Source organism: Oryctolagus cuniculus, chromosome 1 (genome assembly GCF_964237555.1).
Source record: "Oryctolagus cuniculus chromosome 1, mOryCun1.1, whole genome shotgun sequence".
Lineage (NCBI taxonomy): Eukaryota > Metazoa > Chordata > Mammalia > Lagomorpha > Leporidae > Oryctolagus > Oryctolagus cuniculus.
The window spans coordinates 147,889,504-147,906,288 of NC_091432.1; the positions used below are offsets into that span (position 1 = coordinate 147,889,504).

Consider the following 16,785-nt stretch of genomic DNA (forward strand, 5'->3'; position numbering starts at 1 on the left):
AATTACAGATATACATGTTGTAAGAGCCCTAAATAAAGTCTTAGTCTGGAAAGCTTGAGTAAGCAAACTTTGTGCTACATAATAGATATTGTCCAAAGATCATGCAGTAGTCCTGGTCCTATCCTGTGGTTAGGTAGCAGGTTTCTCAGGGACTGGGTCTGCCAATTTGCGAATCAGTTGACAAGATTTATGGAAAAATTACTGGATTTCAACATAGCTGCAATATATACTAATAAAGATTTGTTTCATATGAACATATGAAACTTGGGTATGTATATATGCTATATATCATTGACTACAGGACACTTGAAGAAATGCAAATTTCAGTGAAGTATGATGGGATCCTTCTTAGTCCATCTTCTGTTATTATAATCAAATATCTGAAGTGGGTACTTAAAAAGAAAAGAGGTTTGTTTAGCTCACAATTTTTGAGGCTGAGTCCAACATCAGGCAGCCCCACTGATTTGGCCTCTAGTGAGTGGCCCCTTGGTTGGATCACATCATGGAAGTTGTATCATTTCGTGGTCAGAGCAAATGCGAGAGAGGCAGACTGATCACACTGCAAGACGCAAAGCTGGGGAAATGGACCAGCCTTGAGACCTCACTTTTTAAGGCCCCACTTTTTAAAGCCCTCCTTGCCACATAACATCACCACACTGGAGATCAAGCTCTCAATACATGAACACTTGGAGAATACACTTAAACCATAGCAGGGTCCCTCAGAGAAAATACATGTTGAGGGCAGAAAACTCACAATGCACCACAGTGGCCTAATGTTACCAAGGGTTGCTAGATTTAAGAGCAGTGTGCTTTCCTGAAAATCTAATCCATTGCACCTGCATCCTGGTGGTCTGTGCATGGCCAGAGAAGAAGACCATTATGCTCATCACATGAAAAGAAAAAATGCTTTATTCTGTCCTATTTCACTTTTGTTTCTGAGTATAACCCAGACAGAGGTGAGCTTTTCTCTCATTTGAAGGGACTGCCATATTGTCATGAGGATCTCAAGTGGCTTTTCTATCATTTTAGAAATATTCTGGTCTGTAGTGTTCAATATAGTTACTGCTAAACACATATGGCTAAGAAGACATGAAATATGATGAGTGAGTATCACTAAGAAACTGAATTTCTAATTTTATTTGATTTTAATGTGCTTACATTTAAATAGTGTTGTATGGCTATCGAACAGCATAGACCAGAAGCATTCCTGACCAGCATCAAAGTAGCTTGTGAAGCATCACTGTCACAAAGGTGAAGCAACTCAGTTACTCATCATTTAACAATATGAGAACTGACATCAACTTTCTCATTTGTCTCCTTATTTTGCCTCTTATTACTTTGGTAAAAACTTACCCTGGAAAACATGTGGGACTTCGGGCTTCTGGGATAAAGGAAGATATAAAACACACACACACACACACACACACACACATCCTTACTAAAACCAAAACCAAACCAAACCAAAACAAAATAAAACTGGACAACCTGAGAATTTATTACTTTTCTTGATCTGATCTGAGAGCTGAAACTAGCAGAATTTGAGGAGAGACTTGTATTTTCAAGGAGAATTGGAACATCAGCACTTGCTTACATGTCTAACACAGTAAGACATTGGAAAAAACTGAACAAAAACTTTTGATGAACTAGGAAGTGCCAAGGATGGGCTCAAGAAAGACTAAGGAGCCCCTGAAGGACCACAGACATAAGAGGATTTTACACCCACTTATAGACTCTTTGCCACAGACTTCACAGGTTCTGGGAACAAGATGCCCTAAGCACAATCTAAAAGCTTTCCAGGAAAAAAAAAAGTAAAGTGGGTATTGGTAGAAATACTACACCAGACAGAAGTTTGTATAAATGAATTTACCTAACTTAATTCCATTTTCCTTCCTCAGAAGAGTCCATACTGCAACCCTATTAAGTCAGCCCAATTCCATTTTGGCTATGTCTGTGATTCTGCCATAACAGAACTTCTTTAGACCACTGGGTCTTTGCCACACCTCATTCAGGAGCGTTTGTTCTGCTGCTACTCCTTAGGACCACATGCTGTGAAAGCAGTACTTGCTTATTATTTAAAACTCAGTGAATATATACTAAATATATATACTTCTGTATATAAAGATAATTGAAAATGAATCTTGATGTGAATGGAATGGGAGAGGGAGTGGGAGGTGGGAGGGGTGCGAGTGGGAGGGAAGTTATGGGGGGGGGGCCATTGTAATCCATAAACTGTACTTTGGAAATTTATATTTACTAAATAAAAAAAAACTTAGTGAAAAAAAATGAAAGATTTCTCTCAACTGGGAAAATTTTTAAGGATTCCCTGTTTTGGTGTCAAAACTTCCTTTTTCACAAAGGTAAACAGAAATTGTTTTTAGATCAGGTCACCTAGAAGCAGAACATACATTTTCAGTTTATTCATTATGGAATTACTCCTAGGAAAAGCCAGTAAGGGAGAAGCAGGCTAAAGAAGAAGAAATCAAGTAGGGTAGGGTTTCAGATCAAGTCCCTACACTCAACCTGATCCTGGGTGAAGAATTGTCCTCGTGAGCAAAAAGACATCAGAGACCAACAGCAATCTAATCTTGAATGAGAGTTTCTAATCTAAAAGGAAAGGTTTGGAAGGGGCCCCAACAGAGATGTCTATAGAAATCAACTTCAATACCAGCAGCATCACTCTTTCTATAAAGGATTACCAGAGCTAGCAAATAAAAACACAGGAAACTTAGTCAAATCTGAATTCAGGATAACTATGACTACATTTTTCAGTTTAAATATGTCCCATGAATCCTGTATCTGTAGAGGTACCTCCCCTCACTGGCCAAGTCTCCCATACTAACAACTGATCAATTTGGAAGCATGGTCTTGTTAACTTTATACAGTGCCAAATATCAGGATTAAAACCAAAGAGACATTCAAATATTCCAGCCATGTATTCATTCACCTATTAATCCCATAAATATTTAGTGAGTGATAACTACCAGACCCAGGACTATGTGCTGAGAATAAAAGAGTGAGAAAAGCCAGACTTCATGTCTACCTTAATGAAGCTTAGTTTCCACATCCATATATATTTAAACATCCATAGATGTCTGGCACCCTGTAAACATATGCTAGGATTTAAAAGAAACACTGCTTATGTGACCAACATTATTTCTCTTGAAAGGTTTATTGGCATTCATTTGGAAATGGTGGGTAGAGGAGAATATCACTGTTTACACATTCAACCCATTTCATTCTATGTCATTTGATCTGTATGACTTAATTTTACCAGTTAAAGAAATAAAAGAAGTTAATTTCCAGATGTGTGGTAGCTCAAATTCTCTAGGTGTAACTTGTTTGTTTTTTGAAATAGATGTCTCAATAGCAAGCCACAAAATGTATTATATTTTCACAATACAATAAATAATGATCAGAGAGCAAGGGTTGTTTACAAAATATTACTCTATTATTTTACATCATGAATAGGTCTATACCACCAACATCCCAATGGCTTTTTTTAAGCTGTTCTAGTGGCCCCAAGAGTACTATTTTTATTTTCAGCTAGAATCAATAGCCCATATTTTCTCATAGATAACAAACTTTTGCTATGTTTCAAATTCAACTTCTCAATTCCCTGATTTCATTCAGAAATTCAATATTGTTTAAATTTCTATTTTAGAAGGACTCCACATGTGCTATAGGCTTACTTAGCAGCAACCGAGTAAAGACATTATCATTTTTTAAAAAAGATTTAAAAAATGTTTTGAAAGGGAAAGTGATAGACCCCCATCTAGGTCTCCTATATGGGTGGCAGAGGCACATGCACTTGGTCCGTCTTCTGCTGTCTTCCCAGAAACATTAGTCCTGGGCAGTACTGGAAGTAGAGCAGCCAGAATATGAACTTTGCTGCACCACAATGCCAGTACTGACATTATTATTTCTAAGTATCTTTGGACCTTACTGTGTTCTCTATTTTCTTTAATCTGAAAATTACTTCTTTTTTTTCAATTTTTATTTAGTAAATATAAATTTCTAAAATACAGCTTATGGATTACAATGGCTTTTTCCCCCCCATAACTTCCCTCCCACTCGAAACCCTCCCAACTCCCGCTCCCTCTCCCATTCCATTCACATCAAGATTCATTTTCAATTATCTTTATAAAAAGATCAATTTAGTATATATTAAGTAAAGATTTCAACAGTTTGCACCCACACAGAACATAAAGTGTAAAATATTGTTTGAGTACTATTTGAAAATTGCTTCTTTATATGGCTTAGCTTCTTTTCACAAATAAAAAAAAATTCAGAGGAATAAATAAATCAATTTTAACAGAAGGGTAATCACAAATATCTACAAAAGAAGACCCAAATGGAGACTTTTTAAAAGTTTAGTTCTCTACTATCTGTATGATATTTCTAAATCTCATTTTACTCCTCAGAATACTTAAGGAGACAAAGTTTGGAAAGAACCAAATGCCACCCCAAAGAATTGGCAGTACTCCAGTGGAATATAGATCCTGACAAAAGCATAGCAAAGGTTTTTTTATATAACATCTATCAAAGTATAAGCAAAACTAAAAATGTCAGTCAGCCAGTTTCCTGATTGCTGACCTAACTCCTTTTGAGAAACCAGTCAGTACCTTCTGCACATATCTATTTTCTCCTCAGCAGTAAGGCAGAGAATTCTGAGGTCCCTACGAGATTTCTTTGACCAAACACCAATCAAGACACTCTGCTCTCTCTTGTCAACTAGGCCCTGACAGGGTTTCCATGTCCCTCCCTAAATTGTCTGATTTCACCAAGAATCCTGCTACGTTTATTTAACCAGAATTCTCCATGCTCAATATCTGATCACCTTTAATAGGTAATTATGTTCCTCATCCTCTCAGGTTTCTCATCCTCCACTATGTTCACGGGATGTCTGATCAATTGCCTATCAGGTCGCTTTAGCCAGAATTCCACCTCTTAGAAATTTTCTACACACCCGCTTTTTCTTTGGTTTTGAATTCCTACTTTTCCTTGTTTATTCAGAGCTGAGCCCAATCTCTCTTTCCCACTGCAAAACTTCATTGCAGTGATTCCTATACCTATGATAATGCTTTACCATTCTATAACAAGTGTCATGAATAATCTGTCAACACTGCCATATTCTAATGGAAGCCAGCACTATGAAAAACCCCAAAGCACTTCTCTTCTTATGAAGATGAACATCCTTGAACAAAAATGAATCAATAAACAATTCTATGGTGCTATACAATAAATTCTACAATATCCTAAAGTATATTCCAGAGGAAGGTTCCAAGGACTCTAATAGGCATTATGTGAAAAAAAAAAAAAAATCCCAAGGTCAGATGTTTAAGAGACTCAAAAGAAGAAATAGAAAGACTTCCCCACATTGAATAACAGTCTTTTCACATGCTAATGTGTAACTGTGAACCACCAAAAGTGTATGTGCTGTGCATTTTCCTAATTTTCCTTCAAGCCCAGAGTCCTTTTTCCACAGAGAATCTTGAGGTCACCACTGTTGTTCAGAAAGTACTCATGTGCTTCTCTCTATGCTCTCTATCCACTCACCAGGGAAATCTGAATTTTAAGGAAAGGATAAAAGCCCTGAACCAAAGGAGTGAAATGCTGGAGACTGAATTTTACCTGGTAGACGAACAATAAGGGAGAGATTTTTAGGAGTTACTTAGACTTCACGGGGCTTCTGGTGACATATTCACTATCAAGAATCAGGGACAACTCTGGCACATACAGAGAAAAATCTTATTTCTTAATGTAAGTTTTCACAAGTAAAAGCTGCTTTTCAGTGTTTCCTGTTATCTACAAATTATACTTTTCCAAATCATAAGGATCCACCTTTAATTTATTTTCTCTTTGGACTCAGACTTAATCTTCCAGGAACAAAAGAGAAAAGCTGTTAAACTATCATATGCAAATATACTCTTTATAAAAGAGACCAACTATTCTGCTATAACAGCCACATGGTAAAATTCAAAATTTGCAGTGTTCTTCGCAGCCAAAGTATATGCAAATGAGTATTTCTTTGAGGTCAGCCAATCCATTTCCTTCTCCAAAAAATGTCCTATGGAATAGGTCACTTTATTTTAAATGCTCAATATAATACCTTCTCATACATTATATTGAATAAATGTGCTACATTGAATATTTATTTCCTAGGAGTGGGTTTTTTTCTTAGAGTCCACAAAATAGAAGTATTGTAAAAGCTGTTTTAAAAACTGTTTTTGTTAAAAATAAGATATATTCAATGCGTCAGTACTTATTTCAGGAATGGAAATAGCCTCTCAACTAGTATGTGTTCTGTTTTCTCTCATCATTTTTTTTTTTGGTAGCTGTTTATTATTAATCTGTTGGCCTCTGTGGTTTTTTGTTACTGAAGAGGAGAGCAAAGAGCACTGTCAATCTCAAAACTCTCTTCAACTGACAATTTAGAAGGGGGTTTAATTATTCTGGCACAAAAAGCTAGGAAAGCAAAATAAATACATTTAATACAGACAGATTTTCAGCTACTCTAATTGCTTATGCACTATAAGGGCTTTCAGATAATAAGTCCTTAAATAATAAATTGATATGGGGAAGAATAATGATACCCAGGTGTGAAACCTTACTCTGAGAGCTGGGCCGCATACTCAATGGCATAATTGCCTCTATTACCACATTCAGGCCTAACAAGGTTTTGAGTCATGGAAACTGGATAGAAATGAAAGAAAAACCATGTTCAAATCAGAGGATCATACAATAGAGGCCAGGTATCTAAATAGCTACTTGAAATGTAAAAGCAAACTTCAATTTATGAGACATTCCATTTAGGCACATGCCATACTCAGTCTAAGCCACAAAAGCATGAGTTACAAAAATTCTCCATTTAGATACTACACGGAGGATCTCTATGAGACCTCAGGGAAAAGTAAGGGTCATCAAAGAAGGAGACACTCTTCTCTGAAGGGAGACGAGAACATCCACTTTGTTGACGTCCATGTCCAAATACCAACAGAGTCTGTGGTCACAAAAGGCTTCCATAGCCTTGGCAGCCCATGACAAGAGCCTCAGATGATCACTGATGTCATAAATAAGAGTGTTAATTGTTAAAGGAACAACAGTAGTCACTGTGCACTTGCTTCCCAGGTAGGACCTCTGTCCCTATTGAATTGTAATATGAGAATCAACTGCAAATTCTCTCCCCAAAATGTACTCTATATGTTGTGTGTGGGTGTGGGAACAAATTGTTGAAGTCTATGATTAGTATAGAGTTGGTCCTCTGTATATAAAATCATACTAAAAATGATCCATATTGAAGAAGGAGATGGGAGAGGGAATGGGAAGTGGGATGGGAATGGGGGTGGGAGGTATGGAGGAAAGAACCACTGTATTCCTAAAGTTGTATCTTTGTAAAAATGCATTCATTAAATAAAAAATAAAAAAAAGAAGATGCCTTCAATTGGTAAGCCACATTCATGACCCAAGTTGTGTTCATTTGAAAAGATCTGCCATTCAGAGAATACCTGTCTCTGTCCCCAAATAAAATATGTTCCCAATTCCATCGCTTCGGCCATCCATGCCCCAGCAATATTCCTTCTGCTTATTAAAGGCATAGATCCTGAGCAGATGCTGTCTCCTCTGGGCATTGTTCCCCACTCCCACGCAAGGAAGAGTGAGCATCTTTGTGAAAAGACATAGAAGGTTCATGAAGTCAATTACAATGGGATATAAGTGCGTGCTCACCATTTGTTATGAATAAAAATGTAAATGTGCATAAAAAATTCTCCATTTAGGACTCCAGTACTCTAAGTGCAAAATCTTCACATAAGGAACTTATTTTATTTCCAAATAATACTAATACTTCAAGCTACTCCATCCTAGGTCCTGTTGTTCAAAAATCCCCTCCTCTGTATCACCCAACGGCTTCTGTTAAGAGTTAGTCTCAGGCTTCTTAATGCCTTCCTTTATAATTATCTTCTATTTTGTATATTCATAAGTTTGTTCAATGATTAATTTATGATCTGTGGTCAATAATATTTCTGAAGTCTACATTTCTCAACTCCAAAAGAGAACCTTATTTGACAAAAGAAGATGAAGATGGAGACAAAGACAAAGACAAAGATGAAGAAGAAGATTCAGTCTACTGCCAACATCTTTTGGATGTATTCTCTTGATTTTATCTTTTTGTTATCAGGAGTAAAGAACAGGATATCTCACAAGTGCACAATTTTAAAATCCAAAGAACTGTGAAAACTGAAAGTATTTTCATAATTATTTGGTAGCAAAATCTGACTATTCCTACATCCAGAAATGCTAAATTTATTTGGTTTTGTAATATTGCCAATCCTCCTGTGGATGTCACAAAATATATGTTATATGTTGACAAAGACTCTCCTTGAAAAAACTTTAGTAAGGCTCCTCTGAACCCTCCTCTCAACAAAACCTTGATCTTTGGACTTCTTTGATTCTTTCAACATCACTCAGTTTTATCAGCAATCTTGCCAATATCTGATCAAATTCTTCATCTCAGGGAAGACATCAGCCTAGTAGCTAAGATCCCTGCATCCCATATCAGATTACTTGGGTTCAATACCCAGTTCTGATTCCTGACTCCAGTTTCCTGCCAACACAATATTTTTTCAATATAACCAACATCAGCATGGAGTAAACAAATGCACAGATACAATCAGAGCCTTCTATCATTGTTGGCCAAGCCAAAGTCATTACACATTCTCAGAGCCACAAAATTTAACAAGTTACAGACTATAGCTATCTTAACTTCCCATATCATACTCTCTTCAGCACTCCAGCATGCAACTGTGGCTGAGAATTAGTTACATGAAGCATGTGACATAGAAGTATATACAAGTATATGACAAGAGCTCCCCTTCCAGCCTCAGTTCCAAAAAGATAGACGAAGAGCCTATCTTACACAGATTTATGTCAACCTGACTGGCAAAATATGGGCTACTATTCTACACCAGAGTGGCCTTGTGGCTATATTATTCACAGAAGTGTATACCAAGCATATTGCAACCAATATGTATTCTTGCAAAAAAAGTTTCCAAAAAGAGTTGTATACCTTTTTGTATACTTTCCCAGATGATATGATACTTTGTAGAACTATCCATTTGTCTAATTATTCAGTAAATTCTTCCAAGGTAACCATTTTAGGACCAGATGCCATTATATCTGTCTGTTTAAAATGAGGTTTTTGCCTATAAGAATTTTAAAATCTAGTTAAATTTGTTATAAATACTGTATAGGCTTCCCAATATACTTTTGGTTCTATACATCAGAAGTAAAATTTTGAAGATACTTTGAAGAAAATGCCTGCACCATGATAAAACATTCCTATTTGGAAAATTCAAGCAAGTGTTTTCATATTCTACATTACCCCTTCATTTATTCTTGGATTTAATTCATTTATCTAGCAGGTTCCTTCATAGAATGAAAGTCCTGCATAAGACAAGGGACAGCAGATTGTGAACAGCCCTATCCTACTGTTAGGCAACGGCAGGAAAACCAGCAAGAGATTGACCTCCTCCACCCTTCCCAGTTTGTGTGACCAACTCTACCATTCATCCAACTACACATACCAGACCACACTGGTCTTCCAGAATGTCTTCCTCCTTCTATCTCAACCCACAAATCCTATGAGGGTTTTTCCTCCTAATTTCTGCTCAAAAACATTATTCAATGTTCTCTTTCTCCAACTTTCAGTCTAAGCTATTGACCTTGGAATTAGAGTTTCATAACAGAACTCTATCAACTCACTTTTCCATCAATGCAGGAAAACTGCCTTTAACAACAATTACAAAAATAATACATGACCAAGATAAGAACTTTGAAATTCCAGAAGTATAGGTAAAACCACAAGGTCAAACATGAAAGTGCTCTTCCCCATTCCTCCAACCTCAAATCATACATACCAGAAGTAATTGTTTACCATTTCTTACCAATCTTTCCAGAAAACATCAGTGTGGATCCAAGCAAGTTAATGTTGGTTGGAGACTCAAGTGACCTAGGAAAATAAGGGGTTCATATTTAAGAAAAACAATTAAGAAACAATTTTAATCTCATTTGCATCTCTAGACAAATATGGGAGACTAATGATTTGTAAACAACCATGCAACATTATTTTAAATCTCCCTGCTTTTCTGCTGCCATTGTCTTAATCTCCACTGGTGTCCAGAGATCTGCCACTTGAGACTCTTACTCTGAGTTCTCTTGCCTCACTTACTCTCCAAAACTGTATACAACACACTCAGCAGATCTCTGTGACCTCTAGAACAGGTCATGTGTACCACTATACAACCTCAAGGCACAGTGAACTCCTCTTTATGGTGCCTCCCACCACTGTCATCAAATAATTAATCCAGTGAATAGCCAGCTGGTTACTGTCTGACTGCTGTATGATTTCACAAAGGCAGGAACCATCTTGCCCTTACTGACCTCTGCCTTACCAGTGCTGAGCACAGCACCAAGGGAGGAAGTCTCAAAATGTGTTAAAGGAGTAAATGAATAAACAGTCAAGATAATGCTTGACCTATAACAATTAAACCTACCCAAGTTACAGCTTTGTTTCTGTAAGTTTTCAAATGCTGATTTACACGTGCACTTTTTAAAAGTTGTTCGCAAGCTGCTTGTGGTTCATCTTAACACACAAAAATCTATGCCAGTTAAGCAAAATAGGCTTTTTTTTTAAAGTTCTTACTATTTTTACAAAGAAACCAAGACTAAAACAAAATCAAGTGACCTGTATAATGACAGTACTCTTTGGTGGGAGAGCCTGGATTAAAAGGTGCACTCTTGTGGCAGAGAAATTAGGAGAAATAAATCAGTAAAGGGACAGAGAAAGAAGCAATCTTATCAATTTAGCAGAGAACATGCATCTTTCCAGAGCCAATTCCACTACAGTGTAAGTCATAATGAACATTTATATAGATTAATTAAGGCAGTTAAACAAATGAGGCCCACTCCTTCCAGATATGATTTGGGAAATATAAGTACAGGAACATATATAATCATGTTCAATTATACCCATGTTGCTAAACAAATATAAATGCACCTGCTGTTTCCCTTACCTATAGCTGCATATCAAAAATTCTAAAGTTGGTGGCTTACTAGTACAACCCTGTAATTATTGACAATTCTGTGGGATGGGTGGGACTCCACTGGGAGATCCACTTGAATTTTGCTTGAGGTCCTTCCTACAGTGCCAGTCAGATGGCAGCTACATTTTAAACATACAAAGTGGTTTCAATAACATGTATAGTGCCTTGGCTGAACAGATTTACATGGAAGTTGGGTCCCCAGAGCAGATGCTCCAAAAGGAAAAATTACAATATAAAATTGTTTATCAAGCCTCTGCTGGCATGATTCTTGTAATGACAGATTAGTCAAGCTGAAGGTCTATGTGAAAGAGAATTAGCAAGATTTTGACTAAGAGACATGATTCCTTGAGGGCTGGCAAACAAGATGGTATTTTTAGCAAAGAAAGGAATAGAGCAATTGTGCCAAAGTTTACTCAAAAATAATATACAAATTTACAGATTCACTTGACTTTTGGGTGATGCCAAGCCTCTCCTGATTTCCCCTCTCCTCAGTGATCATACTTTGGTCCCTTTGCTACCTCCTACTCAACTATTTAACTTCAAACTACTGTATCCAACTGCATAGTTTTTAAACAATTTTTACGTTTTAATGAATCTATTTCAAAAGCAGAGAGATGGAAAAAGACACAAGAAAAGAGAGATCTCATCTGCTGTTTTAATTTCTAAATGTCTACAACATCCAGGGCAGGTCTAACATAGGAGCTGGGAACTCAATCTAGGTCTCCCATGTGGAGGCATTTGTCCCTCTATTTGAGGTTGAAATAATCATCTCAAATTCAATCCACATTCAAAATATTTAAAATGCCATTGATTTCCCTTGTTGAAATGTGTCACAAATGTAGAACTCTTCCTTTATGACTTGGCCAAATCCCTATTATCTATCTGCTACATTATTGTAATGCCTTCCTCACTAGTCCATTGTTATCATACTATTCCCCTCCACACAAATCTTCTCATGGGAGCTTGAGGGATACCCTAAAAATTAAACATGATTATGCCATTGCTATGCAAAAACTCCAGAATGTGAACTCATTGAAGATGGTAGATCACTATTTCCTTTTTTGTTGCTATAATAACACTTGGAAGAGTGTCTTCTTGATAAATGCTTTTTTAATAATGGAATTACAGTAAAGTCCAATAAAGATAATTATCTTCAGGGGCCGGCACTGTGGTGCAGCAGTTTAACACCCTGTCCTGAAGAGCCTACATCCCATATGGGTGCCAGTTCTAGTCCCGGCTGCTCCTCTTCCGATCCAGTTCTCTGCTATGGCCTAGGAAAACAGTAGAAGATGGCCCAAGTCCTTGGGCCCCTGCACCCACATGGGAGACCTGGAAGAAGCTCCTGGCTCCTGCCTTCAGATCAGCACAGCTCCAGCCATTGTGGGCAACTGGGGAGTGAACCATCGGATGGAAGATCTCTCTCTCTCTCTCTGCCTCTCCTCTCTCTGTGTAACTCTGACTTTCAAATAAATAAATAAATCTTAAAAAAAAGATAGTTATCTTCAGGCCATTGGAAAATATAGACCCTCAAGAGCTTACGGCAGGAGTTAGAATGCTTAGATTATTTGAGCAAAAATGTGTTTTTTTTTTCAAAGATTTATTTATTGATTTGAAATTAAGAATTAGAGAGGAAGAGATAGAGACAGAAATACTGTCCAACAACTGCCAGGACTGGGCCAGGGTGAAGTCAGGAGCCAAGAGACAGGAGCTTCATCTGGGTCTCTCACATGGGTGCAGGAGTCCAAAAACTAGGGCCATCTTCTGCTGTTTTTCCAGGTTCATTAGCAGAGACCTGGATTGGAAGCAGAGCAACTGGGACTCAAACTGGTACCCATATGGGACGCCAGCACTGCAGATGCACCTTAACCTGCTACACCAAAGTGCAGGCCCCAGTGTTTTTTAATTTACTAAGAATTTAAGAAATACCAAAAGAAATGTAAGATATAGAAAGAAAAATGGACTGAGATTTAGGAATCTTGGATGAACATCCTGACTGGGGACATGTTTTATTATCTTCAAATAATAAGGAGATCCTCAGGAAAATCTCCTTTTATATAAAACCTGAGACCTCAATATTCCACAAAATGACTTTCATTTTTAAAGAAGTCACATGAAATTAATAGATAATAGCTATTGTTTTTAAGCAAAAGATGCCAAGATCTATATGTCTCTTTCAAGAGAAATACCACATGTAATGGTTACAAATCCCACCATCAAATGATACCTCAGTTCCTTACAAATCTTACTTGCTTACTTTACCAGATTCTATAAAACATTATGAAGAAAATTTCTATCAATTTTCCAAGTGAAGTAATGGAAAGAAGGAGTAAGGAAAGAGAAGGATGAGGAAGAATAAGAGAAAGAGAAAAACAGGAGATATGTGTGGGGGTAGAGAGGAACAAGAGAAAAAGGAAGGTGATGACAACGACTGATGATGATAGGTGGAAATATTCCTTTATGACACCATTATGATGTCCCTGAAAGGATTTGCAAGAAAGCCATGGGCAGAATCTCTTACTAGCTGCCCCATCACCAAGTGACTACACTCCACACTAGCTCTGGGGTTCTGAGATTATTTGTTTACTTGAAGAATCCCACCTTCAGGTAGATGGCAGGAAAAATTACACTCAACTGTGCAACTGATGCATATATATATATATATATATATATATATATATTATGACCATCAAATAAACAAAGCATGTTCTTGTTGAGAGAAAAAAGAGAGACCAAAATTTGAAAAAATAAAGAAAGTTACTTTATAAAACTTACTTTTCCCATCTGTTACAAAGCAGGAGGATCAGAGGTACATACTCTATTATCCCTTCTAATTACAAATTATATTTTATAATGATATAAAATATCTTTCTCTTATTGCATATCTATTTAATTGGTAACATAGAGTATCTGTTCCTAAACAGTAATTTTTAGGATACTGGCTGTGTCAGACTCATAGAATGACAGATGTCCTAAACAGCACTCTGGCCTCAGAATCAGCCCTTAAGTCATTCGGATCTGGCTGAAGAGCCCATGAGAGTATTTTAGGCATGGAAAGCCAAGACACTCTGGAAAAAAAAAATACCTAAATGAAAGATTGCTGTGAGTGAGATCCCAGTGGAAAGAACGGGCCATCAAAGAAGGAGGTACCTTTCTCTGAAGGGAGGAGAGAACTTCCACTTTGACTATGACCTTGTCTAAATAAGATCAAAGTCGGTGAACTCAAAAGGCTTCCATAGCCTTAGCAACTCATGACTAGAGCCTAGGGAGATTACTGACGCCATAAGCAAGAGTGTCGATTTGTTAAGTCAACAACAGGAGTCACTGTGTACTTACTCCTCATGTGGGATCTCTGTCCTTAATGTGTTGTCCAATGTGAATTAATGCTATAACTAGTACTCAAACAGTATTTTACACTTTATGTTCTGTGTGGGTGCAAACTGATGAAATCTTTACTTAATATATACTAAATTGATCTTCTGTAAATAAAGATAATTGAAAATGAATCGATGTGAACGGAATGGGAGAGGGAGCGGGAGATGGGATGGCTGCAGGTGGGAGGGAAGTTATGGGGGGGAAAAGCCATTGTAATCCATAAACTGTACTTTGGAAATTTATATTTTCTAAATAAAAGTTAAAAAAAGAAAAAGATAAAAAAAGAATACTGGCTGTGTATATATAGCAGATTTTAATAGTTTTTCTTAATAAAAAGCATTCCATGGTAAAAAAAGTTTGGGAAACATGGGAATAATCATGGTTAAACATCTTCATCTCTGGCAGGGCTTTTCTTCTCTACTAATGTGCTAGTGTACTTTAAAAATCTCCAAAATGTAAACAATCCACAGGCATGTACTACTTCCAAATTTTATATTATCATTAAGCAGTTTATCTAAAAGTGATATCATATTGATTTAAAATGATAGACATATAAGAGATTATTTAAATTATTATAAAAGAAGAAAATTAGCCGGCACCGCAGCTCACTAGACTAATCCTCCACCTTGTGGCGCCGGCACACCGGGTTCTAGTCCCAGTCAGGGTGCTGGATTCTGTCCCGGTTGCCCCTCTGCCAGCCCAGCTCTCTGCTGTGGCCAGGGAGTGCAGTGGAGGATGGCCCAAGTGCTTGGGCCCTGCACCCCATGGGAGACCAGGAGAAGTACCTGGCTCCTGCCATCGGATCAGCGTGGTGCACCAGCTGCAGCGCGCCGGCAGTGGCGGCCATTGGAGGGCGAACCAACGGCAAAAGGAAGACCTTTCTCTTTGTCTCTCTCTCTCACTGTCCACTCTGCCTGTCAAAAAAAAAAAGAAAGAAAAGAAAATAAAATTAAGGTATATCCTATATGATGAAAATAATAGAAAAGCCAAGAACTAACAAGAGTTTTCAACAAATTGTTGGAACACAATCAAAGAAGATTCAGGAACAGGTACGATAACAGGAGAAGCCACAAACTTGACAATGTCTCAAGAAGGATCCAGTGTAGAACTATATCAACCAATCAAAGAAACCACAAAGGGACTCAGGACTCATGAATATACATACCAGGCACATTGAAGGGGAAAATAAATCAGCATAGAGTTGAAATATAGAGCTGAAAACAGGATTAACTGAAAGTCTGTACAAGAGATAGTCAACAGCCCCATCCCTCCCATTCCCACAACATAGTCAATTGAGATTCAACAACAAAAAGTTGGATGCATTCTTTAAAGATGCCCAAGAAACAAAAAGATTCTTCCACATTCACTCATGAGGAAGATTCCCAGTGTAACAGTTTTCTGACACACCATTCACTGTAAAGAAAAGCGCTCTAGTTAGGTATTCTCACAGTTTATTCAAATCCACAAATCATTTACTGCTTCACTTTTCTTTAAGTTTATTTTTAAGGAATACAAATTCCATAAATACAACTTTAGGAATATAGTTATTCTTCCCAGCATACCTGCCCTCCCATGCATGCTGCTACCCCTTACCTCCCTCTCCCTTTGCCAGTCCCATTCTCCATTAAGATTCATTTTCAGTTTATTTTGTACACAGAAGACCAACTCTTCTGTAAAGTAAGTAAGCTTTCAACAATTTGCACACACACACACACACAAACAAACTGCTTGAGAACTAGTTTTAAGGTTAATTCTCATAATACAACTCATTGAGGACAGAGGTCCTGCATCGGGAATTAGTACACAGTGACTCCTCTTGTTAATTTAACAATTAACACTCTTATGTATGACATAAGTGATCATCCAAGGCTCTTGACATGAGATGACTACCCTATGGAAGGCTTTTGAATCCACGAACTCCGTCAATATTTAGACAAGGCCATAATTAAAGTGGATGTTTTATCCTCCCTTTAGAGAAAAGTACATCCTTCTTTGATGGCCACATCTTTCTGCTGGGGTCTCACTACAGAGATACTTCATATAGAACATTTTTTGCAAAGTGTCTTGGCTTTCCATGTCTGAAATGGTCCCATGGGCTTTTTTTCAGCCAGACCAGGAAGCCTCAAGGGCTGATTCTGAGGTCAGAGCGTTACTTAAAGCAATTATCATTCTATGAGTCTGCTGTGTGGAGTGCTTCCCATGTTGGAACATTCTCTCCTTTTTAATTCTATCTATTATTACCAGGCACTTGATCCTATTTATATGGTCACTATCTATATGCTCACTTTAACACTTAATATGATCATTTTAACAA

General features: G+C 37.4%; 1 long non-coding RNA gene across 1 annotated transcript in view; it reads right to left on the reverse strand.

The window, feature by feature from the left end:
* Positions 1-4,201: 4,201 nt before the first annotated feature.
* LOC127491324 (uncharacterized) overlaps positions 4,202-16,785 on the reverse strand; it is a 100,899-nt gene continuing 88,315 nt past the window's right edge. The window contains exon 3 of the long non-coding RNA XR_007919960.2: positions 4,202-10,006. This is a non-coding gene — a long non-coding RNA (uncharacterized lncRNA). The remainder of the gene's footprint in view (positions 10,007-16,785) is intronic.